At 35.9% G+C, this 24,793-nt stretch overlaps 1 long non-coding RNA gene across 1 annotated transcript in view; it reads left to right on the top strand.

Moving 5' to 3' along the window:
* The window catches only part of LOC131070866 (uncharacterized), an 82,399-nt gene that overhangs the window by 3,329 nt on the left and 54,277 nt on the right, over window positions 1–24,793 (top strand). Inside the window, exon 2 of the long non-coding RNA XR_009112417.2 lies at window positions 7,590–7,667. This is a non-coding gene — a long non-coding RNA (uncharacterized LOC131070866). The remainder of the gene's footprint in view (window positions 1–7,589; window positions 7,668–24,793) is intronic.

Raw genomic sequence — 24,793 nt, 5'->3', positions numbered from 1 at the left:
AGACCAATTTTAGTAGGTCGGCTCTAAAGGATATTACAATAAAATCAATTTAAAAACAAAATAATGTCCACTGCAATAACCGATTCAACATGTCGGCTTGATGCATTTACAACGATAAAGAGACATCTCCGTAGCATGTTGTGCTGATCTGGAAAAGATAAACCCGTCGGTGTATATCCTGGACCTATTTGCTAGTAACATCAAATATGCAAATACGAATATGCCAATGAACAAAACTCCAAGACAAAGTCTCCAAACGATGTCTTCGACATAACTAGGTGTTTTCCATGCTATTCCAAGTGCTGGTGAACATTATATCCTGCTGGTGTACCAGATACCGGTGATTGTGAATAAGTCACTTGCTTGCCGGTGAATGTTGCTGATTCTCTAAAGTGCCAAAGTTGATAAGGTTTAGTAGGTGTTGACATCAATGAAAAAACCATACCAAAATACCAACAACTTTAAGTGATGTAATGTAATTTATAGATGTTGTATGTATTCAATATTTCCTTAATCTCTTAATGGATTATAATTGCTAGGTTCATGTCATAGACGTTCCATTCTGTATTGGTTAAATCAATCTCTTTGATAATTGGGTTAATTAACCTTAATGTTCATTAGTTTAAAAAATTAATCTTCATTGGAAACCCTTTAAGAGTTTAAGTTAAGTCTTCCGCTTGTGCAAATGTTATTGTAATGTTTAACTTAATGCATCTTAAAGTTCATTAATGTCAAAAAAAAAATTATTTGCACTCTTTTCAAGAGTTTTGGTTGAATCCTTTTGGGTTTCTTGGTGGGGCATTACAAAGAACCTTCACCAAAGCATAATAATCAATGAGCTAAAGCATGAACATGATTCAAAGATCATTCCACAACTATTTATAATCCTCAATAGTGAGGTAATATGCATCCCATTGGAGCTTTAAAAATCATACCTCAACAATAAGGAAATTTTCCCTCTTGCTACAATAATACACATATATGCAACCTCCTCAATGATAAGGCACAAAACCTCTTACCGGAGCACAAAAACCATTATGAAAGATCAAATGAAATCATAAACAACATAGAGAAACTCAATGCAATCCAAAAATTCCTCTAGGAGATGCACAAAACCTAAAAAACCAATCATACAAGTCAAACTACCAATTTTGGCACCCCTAGAGAAGATTAGCACCCTTGATACACAAAGTGGATTTTTTTATTGACAAAATAGAATTTTGGTTAATTTCCCCATATTTTTGGGTCATTTCCCCAGTGTTTTGAGTCATTTCTTTAGCGTTTTGGGTCAAAGAGCAAAATTGCATAAAATAGAAGTTTCTGGTGACAACAATGCCCAATTTTGCACATGGGCTCACAAAATAAATAGAGAAAGCTCCCAAAAGGTATGGGAGGAAAAAATAAATCCATTCCAACATAAATTTGGACTCACAAAGTCTCACAGAGGAAATTCAACACCAAATCCCTGCACCTCCTTTACACAGTCATACTCAGAAATACATCAAACTCAACAACACAAGGAGATGCAACAAAGCACAATGGAGCACCAAACATAATTACAAGGGAATTTGAAAGCATAACAAAACTATCAATAAGGGGAAAACATATAATCATAAAGGAAATGCAGAAACATTCATTCTCGATAACACTCATTTCCAGATTACACCAATATCACACACACACACACAAAAGTATATACAAAGATTTTCCCCAAACCAAATTGCAATCTTGAAACACTCAAATCTATCTCAGAAATAGTATTTCCACAAACACAATAAAAATAATCTTTTCAAAAATGAATTTGCAGAGAGAAGCCAAGATCTCCAACCTAGAAATGCAATCCAAACAAAGGTAGATTCGATGAAGAGCAAAACCAATCCAACAATCTTCAACAAAAAATATTCTAACAATCCAATCCAAAAATCAACCAAGGGAACCCAATTTTTCAATTCAGAATTGCAGAGAAGCCAACCCTCGTGAACGCACAGGGAACCAAATTTATAAAAAAAAAAAAAAAAACTATAGAAAATCTCGACTAATCAGAAAAACTGGAAAAACTATATATTATAGCTACTCTATATAGTTTTGAGGTAAGTATGTATAGTTATGAGGTAAGTATGTATAGTTCCGAGGTAAGTATTATTTAATAATATATTTACTTTTCCATTAAAAATCAACCAATAGAAACAAGAGATAGGTAAACTTTATATTATATCTGATTATGCAAATAATATTAGTGTAGCAATACAAATATAAATGAGATATTAATTATAAATCAAATCCCAAATAATAAATAAATAAACAAAAGGCTTGTATAAATAGAAATTAATATATACATATTAAAAATCATATCAACAATGAAACATCAACATTAAATAATTAATAAATCAATAAATAATAATAAAATAATTAATACAAATTAATTAAACAATAAATTAAATAAATTAATAAATTAATCTCAACAATAAATTAATAAATCAAACTTGATAACATTAATCAAGCCTCAATAAATAAACCAAATAATTAAATACCCATATTATATAATAAATTAATATAACATTAATAAATCACATTGATCCAATTATTAATTAAATATTAACCACATGCTTACAACACCTCAAGCAATTTGACATAGGGTCGAACAACACAAGGCTCTAACCACCAACTTGCACCACGACACAAACTGACAAGGTGAACAACTTACGCCTAGAGTAAAGAGTGGGTTTGTTGGCATTATGTGAACCGGCATGGCATTACGAAAACCGGCATGAAATAATGATATTGTATGTTGTCATTGATGTCAATATGAGACATGGTGTGAACCGGCACATGTGATAGGTGAAGAGAGAGGAACCGGCATATGTACGAACTGGTTTATATGCCAAAGTGAAGTAGCATATTTATTCAAGGTATACCGGCATGTAGCTATGGGAACCGGCACATGGAAGCATTGTATGACTTCCAGTTGGTAGGTAGCTTCCACTTCAGGGTTTCCAGTTGGAGTACCTCAAGTCTGTGTGACTCAATCGGTGATCTTTATGTGATGAGTTAGCAGTATGATGGAAGACAGATCGTGTTGTCACGTAAGCTCTGTGCGTGTGAAGGATCTTGCATGAAGAAGACTATTCCTATCTACCTCGGGAATGTGCGAAGTCTGTCAAACAGTGATAATGCGCGATGAGTTATCAGCCACCAATAAATCGGTGGATAATGGATGATGGAGAATGTCTTGAGATCGATTCAAGAGTGTTGCATTTAATGCAGTATGATTCAACGGTCAGGATCGAACCGTTTGAATTGCTTAACCTAACAAGTTTAGGGTTTAGGGTTTTTGCTACCGACCTGTATGTTTCCTATAAGGTCGATGTTGTGTTTCTTTCTGAAGTTGTTGGCAAAAGTTGTGAGTGTGTATCCAAGGGAAGTGATACGTAATTCTTGCCACACCAAAGGAGAGAAGAGATACCTACAAAGTGAATGTGTAGAAGGAAAAGAGGAGCCTAAATGGATCTGCATTAGCATTGAGTGTTGTTAATAGATCATTGTAATACCTGTTGATCTCTAACCACTTCAACAGTTGTTAAATCTCCTAACAGGGTAGCCTTAACTAACTTGATTCAAAATCCCTTAAATCGGGTGGTCTTAACCAGCTTGATTCAAATCCCTTAACCGGGTAACTCGCAGCTAATGAGTTCTAAGAAGCTAGAGAGATTAGGAGATCCTTTCAGCTATTGAGTTCTTGAAATCCTCTAACAAGGTGACCCTACCGGGTTTAACCCTTAATCGGGTATCCCTTAACCGGGTATCCCTTAACCAGGTGATCCCTAATAGGATCGGTTCCTACCAGAACCTATTGTAATGTCCTTAACCGGACAAGGCTCCTAACAGAGCGGACTTCTAAAGAGTTCAAAAAGTAGCTTGTGAGTATTCATCCCCACCGTGGTTTTTCCCTATTGGGTTTCCACGTGAAAAAATATGCGTGTCATGTGAAATGCTTTTGTCTTGTGATGCTTTGTTTTACTTGTTAAGCACATGAAGGTTCTATGTTTTATGCTTGTCTATAAAACATATTGAACTCACTATTGTGAAGATTTGATGGTTAAGTTTACTTGTTTATGCATGAGAATATAATGATACTGTAGTATTGAGCTAAGAGGAAAGCTTATTGAGTGACCGGTTCATGACTGTTTGAGCTATACTAAATGTTACCGGTTGCACTCTGTTTTACCGGTATCCCTGTTTGTCAGTCATTTGGAGTATTTGCTATCAAACCGGTTTTGGACTGTATTTGTGCTGGTACTGATTCACCCCCCCCCCTCTCAGTACCGGTTTGGTACTAATGGTTCATCATTGAGTTATCAAGGTTTTCATGTCATCTCTGGTCAACTTGTCATTTGGATAAGACATTCTTAGACCTCTGTAGTCAGGTGGAGTCGATGTCTGGTACCTGCAAACCTATCATCACCAACTCAAGTACAACAACATATATAATAACAATATCATAAATAAACAAGCAAGTGATGAGAATCACAACATCATGCTCACAATGAGTGATATGACATCATCTTATCACAAATACACTTAGAAGATAGTCACAACAATCAAACACTATCATAATCATCATCATGAAATAGGGTTAGTACATAGTATGATACCATCATATCATCTTAAACTAGACCAAGCTATATCAATATGATCTATTATTGTACAAAGGAGCAAGATGACTCAGGGAGGGGCACTACGTACATTTTGTTGATCACTAGTCTCCCTAATTTATGAGATCTTGAATAATATTTGTGAGTTTGAAACACCTAGAGGTCTTATGTCCTTTCACCCTATGATATTCATAAAAGTAATTGTTGTTCCATTGTGACAGTCTAAAATGTCTTGGTTCATAATGTTTTACTTCTAGAAGTGTGATAATGTTGGATTGTATAAGCTTCTTCAAAGCTAAATCAAAAGGTTTCCTAAGGGTATTTATATGCATCTTGGGATATTGTTGTTGTTAATCCCCGGAGGACCAAGTTGTAACTTATTAACCATTTTCACATCTACAATGTCATGATTTGTTACATTTTTGTTTCTTGACCAATGTTTGGATTTGTCATTTGATGTGCTAAGATTGTTGTTGATCTCCTAAAAAAATTTCACAAGTGCTTTTGTACTAAGGGCCTTGTCAATGGAGATAGATTTCTCAATGACCTCATCAAATGTGTTGGACCACTAGACTTAAAGATAAAATGCCATCTCTTGATTAAGGTTTTGTATGAAAATTCGAACCATTTTCTTTTTGGTACATTGCATGGACATTTACTCGCAATGTTCCTCCATCTCTATAGGAAGGAAGCAAAATATTATATTTTTATTGTTTGGTGTTACAGAGGTGTGTCATGGATACCTCATATTAATTATTATAGGAGAAATGTGTGATGAACTTTCTAGGTAGTTCATTCCATGTCCTCATGACATGAGGTAGATAAGATCTAACCATTCCATAGCCATTACTATGTGGGAAGAGGTGCGTGACATGTGTCATTATATGACACTTTGGGACAAGCTATGTAAAATTCTCTGATGTGATCTCTAGGATCTCCATTCCCCTTATATTTGTCAAATTTGGGCATTTCAAAGTTGTGGGGAAAGGTGACATGCTTAGTGCTTTTGTCAAAAGAATAAGAATATATATCCTCCATGGTGTAAATCTATTTGGGTCCACTAAATTGCATTTTTTTCATTTGTTTCTGCAAGTTTTGTACTTGTTGATATAATATCTCTATTGGTGATTGTAGACTATGAATTTTGTTTGTTTGGGGATAAAATGTTTGGTTTTAGTTAGGGTATATGAAGGGGTTTATGTTTTGATAATTGGGTGTTTGGTTGAAGGTTGGTATGTTCTAGCCAAGTTTTTCATGATAAAGTGTCATGAGCTGTGTAATCTGGTTAAAGTTGGATGAAAATGTCTAGTTTATTTGAGTTTCAAGTGCATATATGGATTGTTGGTTGGGTAAGATGTTATGTTTGAGAACATAGGTATGATTTGTGACTGTGGGATTTGGATTGTATGTATTCATGGAGAAAGTGTGTTGTTGTTGTTTTTGTTGTTGAGTTATGTGATGTTGGCTCAATTTAGGTGAAATGAATGTGAGGGTCTAGATTATGGGTATGCATGTGTTTGTGTTTCAGTTGCTTGTTTTGATTTTAGTTGGAAGAGAAATCTTGGGTTGTGGGATGAATTTTGTGTTTTTTTATTGTAAAGAGTTGGTGGTGTTTGTCTGTGATATGTTTGGTTGTTGATTTTGCTTGGATTGGTTTTGATTTTGATTAAGGTTTTAGTTCTTGTTGTTTTTATTTTGGTTTGGGTTTTGTGTTGTGTGGAATGTGTTAATTATGTTATTTTTTAGGTGAGTAGTGGCATGTCGTAAAGTGGGTTTGTGCATTGTAGTCTAAAGGATGGTGGTGTAGAAATGTTTATTTTGGTCATTTCATGTGAGGTATTTTGTAATGCCCTGCTAAGGAACCCTAGAGGACAAATAATCTAACTAACTAACCTCAAGATGCCAACATGATTTTTTTTCCTAAAGACATACATTAAATCATTAAACTATAATAATGAATAACATAATATTAAACATGAGAACAACTTATCTAATCACAAGCAAAAAAAACTTAAAATAATAACTCCTATGTCCTCTAAGGTTCCCTAACATCACTACAAGGTAACACTATCATGTACTAAGGAATACGAATCAAATATAATCTAACCTACATAATATAATGCCTTAACATAAGTAAAATAATCTTAACATATAAATGACATCATATAAGAACTAAGCAACATGATTACTCCTAGGAACTAGATTCATTTTATATCCCAAAATCCAAATAAACTTAATAAATGATACTATGTTCATGAAATATCATTTTATGTATTACAACTAACATCTGACTCACTAAGAATATAATCATTCATAAATGATAGATGGTACAAACATTGTACTATCTAGACTCATAAAACAATCACATAATTAACTTCACTACATTAAATTTACATTAATCCTCCTCTCAAGAGAATGTTCTTATTGCATAATGAACATAAATGGAAACCTATTCCAAATACATGAAGAATCATTACATAAGAGAACACAAATTTCATCCCAATTCTAAGCACTTACAATTGAAGAAGACATAGTCACTAACTCATTTGGGTGCATTTTCCGATGAAGATTTCTGACGAACTATGGGATTTCTTTTGCTTTGTTGGATTTTACAATGCAATCTGTGTCAAATTTCCTTCTTCTTTTTTAAACCTTTCCCGCGTTCATCGGAATTCCGAGGACAATGGTGTTCATTAGAAGTCCTCGTTAGAATTTTGACACAAACGGGATATGTTTTTTAAAAAAAAAGTAATATACGTGCCTTCATTATTCGCGGGCACGATGCAAAAATTGGGAGGAAGTGGGCACATGATGAGCATTTTTCAAAGTTTTTGAGATTGGCTAAGTTATGATCTCTTGCCATTGCCATTGTGTTATCTATTTTTTCACTGCAAATCTGATTTACATTTTGCATTTTTTTACATTTACATTTTGTAGGTTGAGGCAATTCCAAGTGTGGACCCGGGTTTGATTCAAGTTTTAAAATTCACTATTGTTTTTCTCCTGGATTGCATTGTACGTATACATTCTCAAATTCTTTTCTGCATATTAAAAACCCCAAATACTTCTTGCACAAAATGGTATAAACAATGAGAGGGCTTTTTCATGTACATGATCGAGCTCATGGTCTTTTTAGTTATGTTTTGATGTCATGATTTTAATAGGGTTTCCTAGTTTATCTTGCAAATTATGTTGTTTTGTATTTAAGTTGCAAGCTATATTATGTTTAATTTATATTGGGATTCAATTCATGATTGTCAATAATTAACCCGGAACAACTTACACTATAATAGCTTCTTTTTGTTTGGTATATTTGTAAACCGGTTCTTGAATCTTGAAACATGTCTTACCAAATATAGAGCTTATATGTCATGCTTTTTGACAAAAACAATGTGTAAATAAAAGGATGTCATTGCCTCAAATTATCTTGTCCAGCCGATATAATTATAAGACTAGTCTATCGAGTTGTCCTTTTAAATAGTAAATAACCATTGTGTTTTTTGTATGGATATTGAAACAAAACGTATCTTAAAAGTTTATTTACCTTTCAAAATGTTCTAGATTATATGTGGAGTCCACAACCTGTTACAAGGGTAGTAATATTGTTCCCATGTTCTCTCAGCTTTGTAAATTCCATTTTTTTCTTAATCATAAATACTTAGAATTTTATATTGGTTTCATATTGATTCTTTAGCCTTTTTCAACGAAGAGTCAAGATTAGATAGATATAGGATGTCTTCTTAGATTCAAGAGAAGGTGTTCTAGAGTGTGGTGGACCAAATGAATGATTAAGACTTATCAATATCTATAAAGATCATCCAATGTCTATTGATTTAGAGGTGTTGAATGATGGTAGAATTGCATGAGATCATGGTTGCATCCTACTAAAGTATTTGACAAAAGCTCCCATTTTACTTGTGGTGTTCTTGTGATTGTTTGTTTCTGATGCATGAGTGGTTGAATACTTGCATGTGCATTACACTATCACCACCGTCTCTTCATCTCTCCTCAATATTTCTCCCAATTGGAACCCTTCATAAAGGGAAAGGGTACTTGTTAATTGATATGGTTAGCAAGGGAGTTTGTGGCTATGAGGTTAAGGAAAAGTACCCACATGATGTTTTTGTCCTCTTGGTAAGATATGACTTGAGATAAAGTTTGGATACACACTAGGTTACAGGGTTGCTTCAAACTCACCACACATTTTCTTTTCTAGTTATGCTATCTTTTGTGAACTTGAAAAAGAACTTACATGTACTTGGTTATATTTTGGTTTCAAGACTATGACTACACACATAAATATTTCTCATCCTCCTAAAAGGTGGTTGAAATTTGTTCACTATATGGAACTAATGTTCTTTTTGTTTTATGAGCTTGATGTTGCTCTACTCTTAGAGCATAACTTTGAGTTAATAGGTTACTACTATAGAACATTAATTTTTTGTCAAGCCAAAATTCTAACTTAGTCCTCAAGGCTTACAAATTTTTCCTATATGGGTTGATTAGTTATCATGGACATAGAAATTCTCTTAGTTCTTACAAATTTTTCCTATATGAGTTGATCACTTATCATGGACATAAATTCTCTTAGTTGATAGTATTTTGCATATAATATTTAGTTCTCAACCCTTATCACTTCCCCCTATATGGGTTGACCAGTTATCATGGACATAAAAAGTATCTTAGTTGATAACATTTTACATATATTCGAACAAAGGGTTGATGTTTAATAATTACATTGGTGAGCCTCGAATTCAATTTATGTAAAGCTATAGTTTTGTAAGTTGTAACTAAATGCACATACAACTGGAAAGACATCAATTGGTTGTCTTCAATTTACCTTATTCTTAAAAGTTGGTTAAGTTTTTAGCACTGGATCATTGAATGGTAACCTATGTCATTTACTTTTTGCAATCTTCATTACAATGATAATTTTTAAAGAACAATGTAATTCATATGTGAATGGAGGGAAACAGATTTGTATCTTTAAACAACTTAGCATGGTTTGGAATGAGGTTATTGGGTAACATATACAAATTGACAAACTATGAGTTTTTTATGGATATGGTTTGTAATCGTTGATTCACAATATTATTATATAATCCCAAAGGAGTGAAATATAAAGATTAAATAGTGTGTTTTATTGTATAAGTTTGAAGTATGTACTTGATTAAATCTGCCTGTAGGTGTTCCTTAGGTAGAGGCCTCTTATTTTATTGTATACCAAAAGATTTGAGGGTGTCGTGTATAAATAGATGTTTTATAATATGCCTCATCTCCATTAAATGTCGCAGATTGGCTCTGTTTAAATCCTCAACAACATTGTTTTCTTATCTTTATATTCTCTCAGACATATGAGCTATTTTAATTTCTTGGAAAATTGTGACTTTGTATTATGGGACTTTGGATGGTCTTGAGTAACCAATTAAGCATAGAAGATGAATTTGGTTAACAAGGGAAAAACACACAAAGCTCTGCTACAGCAGAGACCAAAATCTTTTTATTCCCCACACAAATCAGATTTCAATTACATTTATTTATAGGTAAATGCTCATCGTATGAGTTGCATCTATCATCTTGTCAATGACTCATTTCTCTAGCTTGTAATAAAAAAAGGGAAGGTTACTGATTTCATTTCTACATGGTCTTATTAGGTTACCTATTACATCTTCTAAGTGGCCTTATTAGGACCTTACAAACATATTTCATTCTCAAATGCTTAATTAACTATTAAACCCCAATAATGTCAAATAATGATATAAATATGTCTACAAAGATAAAAAATGGAATGGCGAGTCGATGTAATTAGTTTTGATATCAATATAACATGGTTTTCTGCTCATTTTTCATATTTTTGATAGTATAACAGTCTGATCACTTGAGTTTTCTGTGTTAATACTGTTGGCATTCTGATGCAATTTTGTATGACCGGTAAATAATATGGTTGTCATTGTTGGCAACATCATCTTCTTGGTCTTCCCAATCCTTAGGGAGTAAGCAAACTGGGTAGTGAGTAAACCGACAAATAGTAAGTATACTGACAAGCAGTAGACCGACAAGTAGTAGACCGACAAGCAGTAGACCGACAAGCAGTAAGGTGATCAGGTAGAGGTGAGTAGATCGGTAAGGAAGATATCCACCAACTAAGCAAAGACTAAACCGGTACACAAGAAGAAATCGACTAGACAAGGTTTTGATCGGTTCACCGAAAAAGTCGGTAACCGACAAACTGGTAATGTTCAATTACAACCAGCTAAATAGAAAGTCTTCTCTCAGTCAACCAATAGACATATCGATAGTATTGATAGAGACTCCTGCATGATTTCAGAAGCACAATTTAAGGCTTGACAACATAATTTTGAAAGGTATGTTTTGGAGGGAAAAGTTGGCGAAAGACTTAAGGGTATATAAATACACATATCTCATTATTGAGATGGTTGTTGTCAAGGGGAATGAAGTTAATATGAAAAAGGGCATAGGGGGAGTTTTGGAGCGTGTAGAGCCGAGTGACAAAAGACTGGTAAAGTGGGGGTTTCACAGAGTAGTGACTCAGGTGATAGAGGACCGACAGTGCAGGATTCAAGTACCAGCAAACCGCTAGAAGGCAGAGTTGTGAAGGACAAGCACAATCAATGCAGACCAAGACTGATATCTAATTGTGATCTGATCAGGCTAATGTGTAGCTTTTTGTATCTAATCATTCATCTGTTGTTTTGAAATAACTGCAACTTAAATCCATTAACTGGGTGGACTTTAACATGTCCCATTGTATAAATCCCTTAACCAGGTAACATCTTAATTGATGTTCTAAGTCCTTTAACCAGGCTACCTTTAACAAGGTAAAGGCACTAACCGACCTTGATCAAAATCCCTTAACCAGGTGGCACCTAACCAATGTCTTTGTAAACTCCTAATAGGGATGGCTCTTCACCGGGCATACTCTAGAAGAGTACAAATTTTGTGAGTTTCTACTCACCCCGTGGTTTTCTTCCTATTGGGTTTCCATGAGATAAATTTGTGTGTCTTTGTGTATCTTTTCATATATGCTTAATCTTCTATAGTAAATGTGTACATTGGTGAATGGTTAATTAGTTCATACTTAAAGAAAAAGTATCTATTAGTAAAAACCAATAATGTACTGATTCACCCCTCCCCTCTCAGTACCAGTTGGGACTAACAATTGGTATCAGAGCCCAGTTCCTCCAAAGTGAAGCTTGACAAGTTGAGGATAAAGATTATGGAAGAGTATCGATATCAAAAGTAGATTGATGAAGCCAATGCGATTATTGATCAGTTGAAAGAGAGACTGAGAAAATCTCTTGCTAAAAGGAAGAAATTGGCTCAACAACTAAATGAGAGTAAAGATATCATAGATCAACTCTCTGAATAGAGTGGGTCTGAAGAAGCTGAAGAAGAAGTCTTAGAACTCATGGAAAAGAACAAGAAGTTGACCAAAGAAATCACACATCTCAAAAGAGAACATGAAGGTCAGGCCTTGAGAATGAATGAGATATTGGAAGCTAGCAAAAGTGTTGATGAAAGAAAGAAAGAGGCAGAAGAGGATCTATCAAAAGATGAAAGAGCAAGGAGACATGCTAAAGATACCCTGAGAGAAAATGACGCAATCATGATTGAGAAAGATGAAGAGATTAGAGTTCTCACTCAGGAAAATGAATACATACATAAACAACTGAATGACAATGTAGAAGAAAAGGAGAGGATGATGAAAGAGATTGAACAACTCAAGAGTGAGTTGAAAACTGAAAATGAGAGAAATGAGAAGCTGAGAAAATTCAATGAAAGCTCTGAGAAGGTAGATAGACAATTGAAGGCTCAGAGAAGAACAAAGGATACAACTGGTCTTGGTTACCCCGGTTCAGGTCCTATGGAAATTGGAGAATCATCTAAATCCAAAAGAATGAAGGATGATAAAAGAAATCAATCAGAAGTAAGAGGTAAAGTCTTTCAAATTCTCTTGTAATCATTGTGGAAAATCGGGTCATAAGACCAATGACTATAGGAATAAACCGGTTATCAAAAGAAGACTTTTACTTTTGATGGTTACTGCCACAATTGTCATAAGTATGGTGATGTTGCTTATAAGTGTAGCTCTCAATCAAGTATCTTGTCAAGTGCAACTGGTGAAGCATTAACCCTAAGAATGATTTCATCAACTGAAGTCACTTGATTAACCAAATCCCAGTGTGATAGTAGAGAAATGACTATCACTCATATTGAGGATGTTGAAGTGAGATCTGCCTTTGCAGTGTTGGGTAACAGGGTATATCAATCAAGCCAGATGAATAGTGTATTGAGCGGTGCCATCCATCCTGGATATCAAATTATCAAAGAAGATGCAACATATAATATATGCGAGATGATTCAAAGTTAGTTCATGGTGAACATGGAAAGAATAAAGAAGGATAAGAAGCAATCCTTCAAATATGGCTCTCTACTGGTATGTATATTCTTCTATGTGCTAAAATATTTTCCCGGTAAGGGTAATGTAGTAAGGTCACAGGAGAAACCTATCATGGTTCAGATAGGTGAAATGATTAGGGATGTAGGAGATAAATTTGGGGAAGTAATGTGGGGATATTTCAAAGAATTCCAAAAGTAGAATGAACAAGAGGGAAAGAATTTCAACCAAAATAGTGTAGAAATACAAGAACAACATTTGTTTTCTTGTACATACAAATTGATGTATTGTCCAAGCAGTTGAACCCATAACTTTTTGGGTTCCACCTATGGGGTATGAGGTTGCAGCAGATCTGGTTAAAATTCATATCAATATGCTTCTATCTAAACCAGTAGATTTGAAGGCAAAGATGTTTGGAACATATGAAGAGGCAAGTTCTAAAATAAAGCAATAACTTCAGGTGCCTATCATTAAAAGAAAATTAAAGAAAATGATTGATACCCTTGACAAGAAATATGGAGGTGAAGCATCTGGTGCCACTACCTCCACCGATGCAAGTGAGAAAGTAGGGGTCACACTTGCCAAAGATGAAGAACTAACCGGTGAAAAGAAGTAACAAAAACAAAACCAAAGGGCATTGCAGTAACTAAACCGACAACATACACAAAGGAAAAGAATCTAGGTACTCCGGTATCTTCACCAAGCAAAGATAGACCGGTAGGAGTGACCTACACTAGAAAGAGAAAGAGTGACCCAAAACTTAAAGAGGATAAGAAAGAAGGTGACACTAGGTCAGATGTGGAAATAAAAGAGGTCAGAATAAGTGAAAGGAATAAAGCTCCAACAATTGATGAGATGGTGCATGGCATCAAAGAATTTGGAGGTTTGTCCAGTGTTGGAAGGAGATATTCTCTTAGTAATGATGAAGACCAGAGGAAACTTGAGGAATCTTTGATCTGGAACTTGCACACCTTTTGTAGAACTCCCAGTGAATTGTATGACATTATTCAATCAGATTTGCTGGATAATATTAAAAGAAGATGGAAGATTGCTCTAGCTATTGAAAAAGAGCTCAGAATAAAAGCACTCATGGAAGTGCAACATGAATTAGATTTTGATCAAGCTTCATGGGTGGCTAAAGCATGCATTCAACATTTCAAGATAAGGAACAAAACTGGAAGAGTAGCAGTAGGTGAAATTAGAGAAGTGCATGCTGAAGGTGTTGCCCTGTGGAAGGAAATTAAGGACCAGCAAAAGAAGGTTGAAGAAGAAATTGAACAAGAAACTAAACAGGACAAAGGGGCAGTTGTCCTTGATAAAGGAAAAGATAAAGACTCCACTAAAGGATTTGATATGTTCTTTATTGAGGAGATCATAGGAGATGTTGTGTCAGACATCCCCAATCTGACAATAGGTATTGAACAACTGGTTCATACTTCATCGGTAGAGGAAGCCGATAAAACTAAATTATCAGGTCCAGATGAAGTGTTAGTTGAAGGCATTCCTTATGAGGATACACCTCACAAAAATTTATCAACACCAAATCCTAATCTCTCTCAAGAAGGAAAAGAGGAAGAAAAGAAAATAGAAGAAGGAAAAGAGGAAGAAAAGAAGATAAAGGAAGAGAAGAGAATAGAGGAAGGAAATGAGGAAGAAGAGAAAATAGAGGAAGGCAAAGAGGAAGGAAATAAATCTGAGGAAGGAAAAGAGGAAGAGAAGAAAGTAGAGGAAGGAAAAGAGGAAGAGAAGATAAAAGATAACACAGTAGTGATGGATACCCCTCCGGTAAAAAGAAAATAGACTTAGACAGGGAAAATGTAAACCAAAAGGTAAGAATCATCACAACAACTAGCTCAGAAGCTGAGCCCTTAAAAAATGAAGAAACAGAGGAAGAAGAAGAAGGTGATTCAATTATAGATATAAAGAAAATGACCCCTAAACAGTTGATGAAAGTCTCAGAAAAACTGAGAATTCAAGCTGAAAAGGTAAAACTGAGAGAAAAGAAAAAGAAGGCAATAATCCTCACCTCTGCCAAAACAATTCTCTCAAATCTTATCCTGGATATTGTAGTTGATGATAATGCACCCATTATTGATCAGTTGAATACTCTAGTCAAAGCAATCAGTTCAGAGGCAACCGATCTGGAGAAGGTTGCAATAAGACAATATGAAACAAAGTGAGGAGATAACCTAATGGAATAGATATCAGTTGGAAAAGTTTCTCTATCAACCAGAGCAGAAGAAGTTAAGACCACACTACAACAAGTTGGTCAACTCCTGATGAAATCTTCAAACTTTCATGTCTTAATCAAAGATTTGGATGATAAAATAAATCAAATTCAAAAGGAGATTCAAGATCCGGTAAGCTCATTTGATCCTCTTAGTAGTTCAACATCAACTTTCACTGGAAAAATCAAAATGCTTAATCATGAACTTAGAAAGTGGAAAGATGAAGAAGACAAAATATGTCTTAGCATGTTAGAGCTCCAGTGCTATTTAGCACCAATTATAGACTTCATGCAACTGAACATTAATGAGGCAGACCACTTAATTCATGCACCTGATTGCAAGACAATTGATGATATGGAGGTCTTCATAGCAGTATTACATGGCCACTTTACTACCATTGAACAAATTCAATCTTCATGGGAATCTTCTTTAAAAGTGGCTCAAGAAACCTTTAAAGAGATTTTTGTTTTATTTTAAAAAATCATCTTGGATAGTCTTTGCCATTGATGGAAAAAGGGGGAATTTTGGCTTTTATGGAGTCTTGTCTAGAACAAGGGCCATGGGACCGACGTAGTAGTTTGTAGAATTTTCCACCAATGCCAAAGGGGGAGTTTGTTTGCATTCTGATGCAATTTTGTATGACTAGTAAATGATATGGTTGTCATTGTTGGCAACATCATCTCCTTGGTCTTCCTAATCCTTAGGGAGTAAGTAAACTGAGAAGTGAGTAAACCAGCAGACAATAAGTATACTGATAAGCAGTAGACCGGCAAGTAGTAGACTGGCAAGCAGTAAGGTGATCGAGTAGCTGTGAGTAGATTGGTAAGGAAGACGTCCACTGGCTAAGCAAAGAATAAACCAGTACACAAGAAGAAATTGGCTAGACAAGGTTTTGATCGGTTCACCGGAAAAGTCGGTAACCGACAGACTGGTAACATTCAGTTACAACCAGCTAAATTGGAAGTATTCTCTTAGTCAACCAATGGACATATCGACATGTCCTACAGTATTGACAAAGACTCCTGCATGATTTTAGAAGCACAATTTAAGGCTTGACAACATAATTTTGAAAGGTATGTTTTGGAGGGAAAAGTTGGCGAAAGACTTAAGGGTCTATAAATATAATATCTCATTATTGAGATGGTTGTTGTCAAGGGGAATGAAGTTAATGTGAAAAAGGGCATATGGGGATTTTTGGAGCATGCAGAGCCAAGTGACAAAAGACCGGTAGAGTGGGGGTTTCACAGAGTAGTGACTCAGGTGATAGAGGATCTACAGTGCAGGATTCAAGTTCTAGCAAACCACCAGAAGACAGAGTTGTGAAGGACAGGCACAATAGATGCAAACCAAGACTAATATCTAATTGTGATCTAATTAGGCTAATGTGTAGTTTTTTGTATCTGATCATTCATCTATTGTTTTGAAATAACTGCAACTTAAATCCCTTAACTAGGTGGACTTTAATAGGTCCCATTGTATAAATCCCTTAACCAAGTAACATCTTAACTGATGTTCTAAGTCCTTTAACCAGGCTACCTTTAATAGGGTAAAGGTACTACCTGGCCTTGATCAAAATCCCTTAACCGGGTGGCACCTAACTGGTGTCTTTGTAATCTCCTAACAGGGATGGCTCTTCACCAGGCATACTCCACAAGAGTACAAATTTTGTGAGCTTCTACTCACACCATGGTTTTCTCCCTATTGGGTTCCCACGAGATAAATCTGTGTGTCTTTGTATATCTTTTCATGTATGCTTAATATTCTGTAGTAAATGTGTACATTGGTGAATGGTTAATTAGTTCATACTTAAAGAAAAAGTATCAATTAGTAAAAACCGATAATGTATTGATTCACCCCTCCCCTCTCAATATCGGTTGGGACTAACAATTGGTATCAGAGCCCAGTTCCTCTAAAGTGAAGCTTGACAGCTTGAGGATAAAGATCATGGAAGAGTACAGGTATCAGAAGCAGATTGATGAAGCCAATGAGATCATTGCTCAGTTGAAAGAGAGACTGAGAAAATCTCTTTCTAAAGGAAGGAATTCTCTCAACAACTAAATGAGAGTCAATATATCATAGATCAACTCTCTGAATAGAGTGGGTCTGAAGAAGCTGAAGAAGCAGTCTCAGAACTCATGGAAAAGAAAAAGAAGCTGACTGAAGAAATCACACATCTCAAAAGAGAACATGAAGGTCAGGTCTTGAGAATGACTGAGATACTGGAAGCTAGCAGAAGTGCTGATGAAAGAAAGAGAGAGGCAGAAGAAGATCTACCAAAAAATGAAAGAGCTAGGAGACATGTTGAAGATACCCTGAGAGAAAATGATGCAATCATGATTGAGAAAGATGAAGAGATTCAACTTCTCACTCGGGAAAATGAATACATACATAAACAATTGAATGACAATGCAAAAGAAAATGAGAGGATGATTAAAGAGATTGAACTAATCAAGAGTGAGTTGAAAACTGAAAATGAGAGAAATGAGAAGCTGATAAAATTCAATGAAAGCTCTGAGAAGGCAGATAGACAGTTGAAGGCTCAGAGAAGAACAAAGGATACAACCAGTCTTGGTTACCCCGGTTAAGGTCCTATGGAAGCTGGAGAATCATCTAAATCCAAAAGAATGAAGGATGATAAAAGAAATCAATCAGAAGAAAGAATTATGAAGGTCTCTTGATATGTGTGAGGAGTCAAGAGTCCTAAGGTGTAAGGTTTTGTTTCAAACCAAGAGTTTTTAAGGGTTGTTGAATGCTTAAGGGGAAAGTTTATGGTACAATCACATCCATAAAAGTTGTTTAATGTGTTGACAGAGGTTTGAAGTTGTTAATAAGCCATTGTGAGTGCTTTGGAGTATGGGGATGGTTTGGTTGTGTGTAGGTGAGTCTAGGTTGTTACCACAAGAAGTGGATCCTATTTGTCAATACAAGGGTTGTTCAGTTGTCAATATGAAGGATGTTGTCATATGAATGAGTATGTGTTCAAACAAAAGTTGCAGACCATAGTATGTTATGACCAATAAGAGCATTGTTTGTGAGATCAAGTTTGGAGTAAAAGGTTGGCTAAGGGTTTTGAGGCCTAATGCATGAATTATTGACCATAACGGTCATTTGAAGAAGCAAAGAGATTGTGAGGGAGTCACGAATGATGGTGGATCTTGGAGATAGGTCCTGATTGTGAGTTTGAAGGTGTTGTTACCAAACAAAGTTGGAACCATGAAGTGTTTTACTGCAATTGTTAAGAGGGCCATGATGGCTCCTTATCATCACATGACCCTCCTTGTGTTCCTCTGGGGTTCAGGTTCTCTTGCACCACTTGTGACCTCTCTTTCAAGAGTACAAGTTCTCCACCACTAGGCCAACTCAGGTTGTCTTCAAACTCATGCATTGCCACTACTTTGTAGGCATTGATATCATTGTTTCATAGTGTAGTAAACTATCAATATATATGCATCAACATTATCTTGGTTTATTTCTAACTTTGGGAGTCATGGTGCTAAGTATTAATGGTGTCATTGACCTCATACTATAGTGGTCACTACTTTGATCTTATCAGAGTGCTTTGATATTGTTGTAATATAGTTGTTGCTCTTGTGATCTGTCAATGATTTTTGTTCATGATGATAGTGATGCCTCCTATTCTGGTCATGCCTAGGAGAAAATATATACCTATGCTTTAAGTTTTCTTATTAACCTGAAATTGGTGTTATATTGATCTCCACAAAACCTCGAATTACCCATGTTGAGACATGGACCAGCTAGGACTCGAACCTAGGACCTTCCATATGCTGTTGGAGTGCTCTACCACTAAGCTATTGGCCCCTCTTGGACCAATCCATCGTCGGTCTGGGTGTGGCTTATTTCCACCAACACCCCCCCTTAAGCCACACCTCTCGTGTTCTTGGGCTCCTAGTATGGACCTAGCTTTGATACCATTTTCAACGAGGCTCTGATACCATGTTAAAGTTTGGATCAGATTAGATATGTGAGTAGTTTTAATTTATTTCTAATACTTGGTTCACAACTAAACTATATGACAATAAACTCTTAAGTGCAGGTTGTTGCTTATGTGAAGGGAACACAACTTAATTCATAAAGTATTTGTAGGACTGCAAATGAAGGATATCGATATCTAATGGCTTGCACTTTCGATTACTATACTTACCTATTAGAATCGAACTCCATCATAATATATACCTTAGGGTATAGGCATGTCAATGGACATACATGCCTCTACGTACATGGAGACATGTTGATGAATAGACATGCTTGTACGTATGTGGAGACATGTCTCTCCATTGAGATGCCTCTCAACATACCGAAACAATTTACAGATTTGCAAGACAACGATTCTCCTAATCACTTGTTATCAGTTAAAAATAGTTAACGATTCTCATAATCATTGGTTATCACTATTATCTGTAAGTAACGATTCACATAATCATTTTTGGAAGGAGATCACCTATTGTCGATATACACAATGATAAATGATATCAAACTATTAATGTGGAGAATCGATTTATATTGATCATTTCATTTGATCAATATAATCGATACTTATGATCATATAGATATGGCGCTCATATTCGATTTGGTATAAACAATGTGATTAATATAAATTATGTATATATAAATATTCATATATATAATAATAATAAGAACACTTATTATTATTACATATATTAATATGTATATGTTCATATCAACAAATCATTAATCATACTGATGATATAATTAGCATTACTTATACATATGATTTTATGAGACTACTCTGACCAAAGATATAAATCATCAACACTCCCTCTTAGCTAGGGAGGAGGATCACAAGGTACTCATAGAAGAACTACACATAGTGTAGTAGATATCATTGTATGATATCAGGAGCAATGGTCTACAAGTATCAACACTTATGATACTCACCAAAACTCATCATATCCATTATGATATGTGCACTAGAATCAACCATATGATGCCTACCCTATGGATACAGAAGATCATGGAATACCCACAAATATTAAGCACTTAATATCCACCATGACATATCTCAACAATTCAAGATATCAACCTTATGATATATAGTTGAAATTGTTTTAAGAGATATGAACTATCATGACATGTTCACAGATATCAACCATATGATATCTATCATGATAGTGTTAGTATTAACCAGTGACTGAGAGGGGGGGGTGAATCTGTCAAAATAATTTATACACAATTCAAACTTTTAAACTAACTGGTTTGCAGCTATCCTAATTAATTTAAAACATTTCATTTATCATGAAAGCAAATAACATCGAAGAAAAGAGATTTGCATGCACAAATAAGCATCACATAACACTAGCAATTATACGTGGAAACCCTCAGTTAGAGGGAGAAAACCATGGTGAGGATAACCCACAATCTCTTTTACTACAGTGAAAAAGAGTGCCCTATTAAGAGCTTACAACCAATTCTTTCTGAGAACATCACCCTGTTAGAAGTGACTGGTATCCGGTTAAGAATACCTTAGAACCTGTTAAAGTTCACCTTGCTAGAGGATTTTACAACTTCATATTAGAAGTGACTCTGTTAAGAGATTTTATATGAAGAACTAGTTAAGGTTCACCCTGTTAAGGGATTTACAATGTTGCAATTGTTATAAGGAAACAAAGATGATTGATCTGTCTAATGACACTACCTCTGTCTCATAGATCCACTTTGTGTGCTCTGTTCTTCTGATTGGTTTTGGCTTCACCAATTCATACCTCTATCTATTGCACTCTACTTTGTTTGCCCTATTCACATGGATCTTTTTCACATTGACAACACACACAATCAGATTCAAAAATTTGTTATCGTGCTTCAAATTACTCTCCAAAAATCATTCTGGGAATATCGGTAAAGACAATCGTTCATGCCGAAAAGTTCATCGATTGAAAAGGGAAGACTGTCGGTTCAACTAGATATTTATAAGTCTGTCGATTGAGACTCCTGTGATGCCAGTTGTCGCCTATGTACCAGTTCAATTCCACCTAACCGGTTACCTCCTGTATACCGGTCTACTTTCTACTTAGCCGATTAACCCCTTGTATACCGGTTTACTCACTGCCGATAGTAGTAAGGACTACTTTCTACTTAGTTGGTTAACCCCTATATACTAGTCTACTCACTGCCGATAGGAATAAGGACTATTGTTCTTCATCGGTTACCCTTTACTCCTTTACCAATGGACTGTAGAGACTTAGAAGTTGATGTTGCCAACAATGACAACCATTTCACCAGTCATACAAAATACATCATAATGCCAACAGATAGACTGTGGATTTATTGTAAAGTCATCACCTTCCAATAACTACTAGAAGTACAAGTGATTATAATTCAGAAGTTGTCACTTCTTAAGGATGCACACAGGCACCCATAAAGTCATGTAATGACAAAAAGAGTTTATAATACACATCTTTAGAATATATTAGTACAATAATAATGCTGAGACTCAAACTCAGAATTTACATTTCAATCATACCAAGCTTACCTCTGAAGTGTTCTACCTTTGTTTTGGTGAGAGGCTTGGTGAGAATGTCTATTGTTTGACCTTCAGTACTAATATACCTCAATTGAATTACCTTTCTCTCCACCATGTCTCTAACATAGTGATAAGGTATTTCAATTGTGTTGGAGAAAAAGTGACACTAAGCAAACAGGCCCTAATCTCACTTTCAACCACACACTTGTGGAATACGAAAGAGCCTAGAGGTATCACACAATTGGCTACTTATTTTTGTGGAAGAGAGAGCCACGGGCTACCTATTAGGATTTCTATTCCTTTGTTGTAATTGAAAGATAAAATGATGCAAGTTCAATCCCTAATCCCAAAGTGCAAGTATGAACTAATAACAAGATTGCAGAATTGAACTTAAACTATGGAAAGCTATAAACACAAGAATAAGACAAGAAGGCAAATGTGTACCCGGAGTTAAAATCTGAGTGAAAGTGTTCGGGATGGGGGCGCGGGCGCCACTGTCCTGATTCTGCCCATGAAACTGCTCCGGAAACTACTGTTTTGCAACTTGGAAAGCTGTCAAAAATGCTGAAAACTGCTGTCTGACAGAAGGACCAGGGCACCCAGCGCCCCTGTCCCAGGGACCAGGGCGCCTAGCGCCCCTATCTTGGCAGGACCAGGGTGCCCCACGCCCCTGTCCTGGTCTTCTGCTCCAAAACTTGGTGTGTGGTTCCGTCTCCATCTGCTTCTTTCGGATCTGCAACTTGCGACGTCGTCTGAATCCCGAAATCTGCACTTATATCTGAAAAAGGTGTTTGGGCGGCTATATAGGGTTTTGCCTTAGTCAAACCCCCGCTTCGGTGATTTCCACCTCCACGAATAGCCAAGTTGTATTGTAAAAGTAATGTGTGTGCAAACCTTGTGTGTGTGCAAGATCTAAAATGCAAGTAAGCAAACTAGAGCAACCTAGAAAGTAAACCCTAATTGCTTGTAAATGATAATGTAAATGCTCCAAATCAAGATGCAAAGTGATCTAAAGCATGAATACAAATGATATGATGAAGCTTATGCAAAGACATGAAAACAACATGAAATCATACCCAACCCCAAGGGAGGGGTACAAGCCAATCTTCAGTCGGTAATCCCCTATTGCTCTTCAATGTCTTCAAAGCCCTAAATGGATGAATGAAATTGATGAATGCTTGATGGATGTATATTGAATGTTGTTGAAGTCTTCAAAGATCTGCTCTTTCGCTACATAGAAGGTCCTTTAAACCAAAAATTCTGGTCCTTTCAAATGAAGAAAGAGAGCTCTTATATATGAAACCCTAGGTCTTAATTTCAACTTTAGGCCGACCTAGAGATTGAATCTCCTGCCAATTTCTTGGGGTTAAGCTTTATTTTATGATTGGATTGCGCTCCTAAAATTTTGGGAAAAATGTCCAGGACCATGTGCACTCCGGGTGCCATGGTCTCGACAACTTTTCACCAAATTTTCAGGGCCGTCGGTTATGATGATTTTAGAGAGAATCCCGAAGTTACAGCTGATTTCGAGATGTTTTGACCCCCGAAATCAGCCCCCAAGTTCAAAATAGGACCTAATTAGGGTTTTTGATTAAATGATGTATTGGAGGAATAAAATGAAAGGGGCACACTTTAATGAAAAGGGCCCAACTTTCTGATATGGGAGATGATAAAATAAGACCCTAGACCTAATTAATTTAATTAATTAAGTGCTAAAGGGGAAATGCAATGCAAAATGCAAAATGCGCTAAGGCGGGTGCTAAACTAGGTGTGAAATTGTACCACCCTAGCAAGTGTGTACAATTTACGACGCTACATTTATCCCCCACTTTAGCGGTCATATGAGTACTACTTGCATATGCAAGCTAAAGTACAGAAAGGTAAACATTATTTGAAAAAGGATATATCCATAAGTCTGTCGAACGAAGCCCCCAGTGGTATCTGCAGTACACAGTTAGGAACCGCACCCTACAAAACACACGTTAGATCACAAAATCACCTAATGCTTACTAAGGAAGGTGATGAAAATTCGAGGGTAGCTATATGCCCCCCCCTGTTTCGGCTTGCTAATTTTAGTGAGTTGAAACAGGGTATCATGTTTACCACTTCGAATTGTTAAAGAATATTGATGACAAATGCTCACAAGAAGATTTGATATGAGATCAAAAACTAATGGAGAATCATTTGGTAAGAAAGAGGACTAAATCTCAATTCCAACACAACAAAGAGTGTGAGGATTTGAGAGTTCTCTAACACAGGATGAAGGATGTAAATGGAAACAAAATGCAAAGAGAAGAAAAGAAGGGAAAAAAAAAGCATGAATACACACATTGGTGATCCATGAGAAGAATAGTGAGAGAGAAAACATGGACTTCTCGCCCCTAGATCTTGTCTAAGTGATCCATGGGAAAAAGGACATGGAAAACTAGCCCCTAGAGTTTGTCTAGGTGATCCATGTAAGGGAGGAGAGTGAGAAAGTCTAGCCTTATGCCGCTAGTTCCACTCAACCTCATGCATGTGTGTGTAAGGGAGGTTAGAAGCACCTCATAGGAGTCTATGCCCGAGTATGCTACAACCTGTATATGTATAGTACAAAAGCATGACATCTCGCTCTAAGAGTCTGTGCTCTGGTTCCGAGAATAAGCACCTTGCATAAAAGAAAAATGGAGACATCTTGCTCTAAGAGTCTGTGCTCTAGTTCTGAGAATGACCCATTGCTCAAAAAGTGTAATGTTTATGTCATAAGCAAAGTAGAACAAGGATACCTACCTTCATCACAAAAGAAGATACCCCAAAAATGCAACAATGTCATAGATCCAAGAAAGAGAGTTTTGCACTCTTTAAGCAAGGATAAGATAGTTGAAAAGGGATATCTTGTAGTATGTGTAAAGGAGATCCTTAGAGGAGAAGAGATCTTTGTACAAAAGACACCTATCCCCGAGAGGAATTGTCTAAGAAGAGAATAAGAATGCAATACTTCCTTCTTTTGCGAGGT

The sequence above is a fragment of the Cryptomeria japonica genome, chromosome 1 (genome assembly GCF_030272615.1).
Source record: "Cryptomeria japonica chromosome 1, Sugi_1.0, whole genome shotgun sequence".
Taxonomy (NCBI): domain Eukaryota; kingdom Viridiplantae; phylum Streptophyta; class Pinopsida; order Cupressales; family Cupressaceae; genus Cryptomeria; species Cryptomeria japonica.
Note: the sequence above shows the minus strand (reverse complement) of the source record. Positions and strands in the feature narration are given on the sequence as shown.